This window comes from Octodon degus, unplaced genomic scaffold, assembly GCF_000260255.1.
Source record: "Octodon degus isolate 3935 unplaced genomic scaffold, OctDeg1.0 scaffold00216, whole genome shotgun sequence".
Lineage (NCBI taxonomy): Eukaryota > Metazoa > Chordata > Mammalia > Rodentia > Octodontidae > Octodon > Octodon degus.
Window position 1 is genome coordinate 2,377,069 of NW_004524792.1, and position 1,637 is coordinate 2,378,705.

At 41.4% G+C, this 1,637-nt stretch overlaps 1 pseudogene; it reads right to left on the reverse strand.

Annotated features, from left to right (window-relative positions):
- Positions 1-450: 450 nt before the first annotated feature.
- LOC101592779 lies at positions 451-887 on the reverse strand (annotated as a pseudogene).
- Positions 888-1,637: the final 750 nt, after the last annotated feature.

Genomic DNA, 1,637 nt, shown 5'->3' on the forward strand with positions numbered 1-1,637 from the left:
ATGATACCAACAGCAAGTACATTTAAGAAAGAGAACAACAGTTTTTATTATTTTGACCATAAAAACGCTAAACATTTTTGCATTAGAAAAAATACTTGTTGCATACATATAGGATAAAGGCTTCAGGCCTTTAATGTATAAGTTCATAGGAGTCAGTAACAGAATACAAAAGAAGAAAATGCCAAGCAACATGAATAAGCACTATCCCAAAAAGAAATGCAGATGACCATACATAGTCAACATAACATTTACTCTTACAGTAGTACAAAAAATTCTGCATTAAAAACAAGAATGAAATACTAGTTCCACTCTATCAATGAAGAGACAGGTATAATTATTGTAGGACATTTTCCCCTGGTGCCAGACTTTATTGGGAAATGGGCTTTAGAAAGGAAGGGTGCATCTTTTCTCCAAGAGAGCTGAGCGAGAGCAAGGCGCGCCTCCTGGCCTCTACTCGTAGATCCAGTTGTGAGCACAGGGTTTGTAGTCAACCAGCTCTTCCAGCTTAAACCACAGGCTGATCTCCTCGGTGCTTTTTACTGAGTCACTGCCATGAATGATGTTCCTGCCCACTTGGATGCGGAAGTCCCCGCGGAGGGTGCCTGGCTTGGAATCCCCAGCGTTGGTCTCGCCCAGCATCACGCCGCCCCTCTTCACCACGTTCAGCCCCTCCAGACCACAGCGACTACCGGCCCCGAGAGCACTTACTGCACCAGGCTGAGGAAGAAGGGGCGCTCCTTCAGGTGCTCCTCCGAGGCCCGCATGAATTCCACGGCCACCAGGCGGAAGCCCTTCTGCGCGAACCGCTTGGTGATTTCACCCATCAAGCCGCTCTGCACGCTGTCGGGCTTGATGGCAATGAAGGTGCACTCGAGGTTGGTCATGGTCCAGGAAACGAAAAAGAGGACCTAGCGACATAGCAGAGCGACCTCGGGCGCCAGCGGGGAGGCGGAGCTCCTGTAGGATTTTCAGTATTACAAAATTTGAACTTCTTAAAATTGCAATGGTAAAGGATTGAGTTCAGTAGAATACTGAGGTCACTAAAAAAACAATAATTTTATTTTAAAATACATTAACTGATTTTATCCTTATGAATTGTGGAAGACTATTAACATGGAAAATGTGCAGGCTGTGTTGTTTATAGTCAAAATAGGAGATTATAAAATTACACATAGTTATAATCTTATTTGCATAACACAAAGTTGGATACACATAGAAAAGATATCAAAAAACATATAGTGAAATGTTAATAAAAAACTAACTTTAGATGTCAGGATTATGGGTAATGTTAAATAGCTGAATTAAAACGTCCTTTACATTTTATCCAGCAAAATGTTCTAGTTCTGTCACTTTTGTTTTTTCACTTTTAATTTGTGATAGAATTTTGAGTCCATGCCAAGGACAAAATTAGAAACACATAGCTGAATACTGAAATTGAGTGGCAAATTTATTTGATGGTGGAATAATTGAGAAACATTCTATGTGACTTAAAATGAAAACTGTGGAATAAAGAGAGAAGGTATGAAAAATGTGGCTGGGCCAGTGGCATGCACTCATGGAATTCTGGTGGCTTCACTTGGTAGACTTCTCAGGAAGCTGCATAAGGTCCTGAAGAGCCATTTTAGAAGATCATCGCA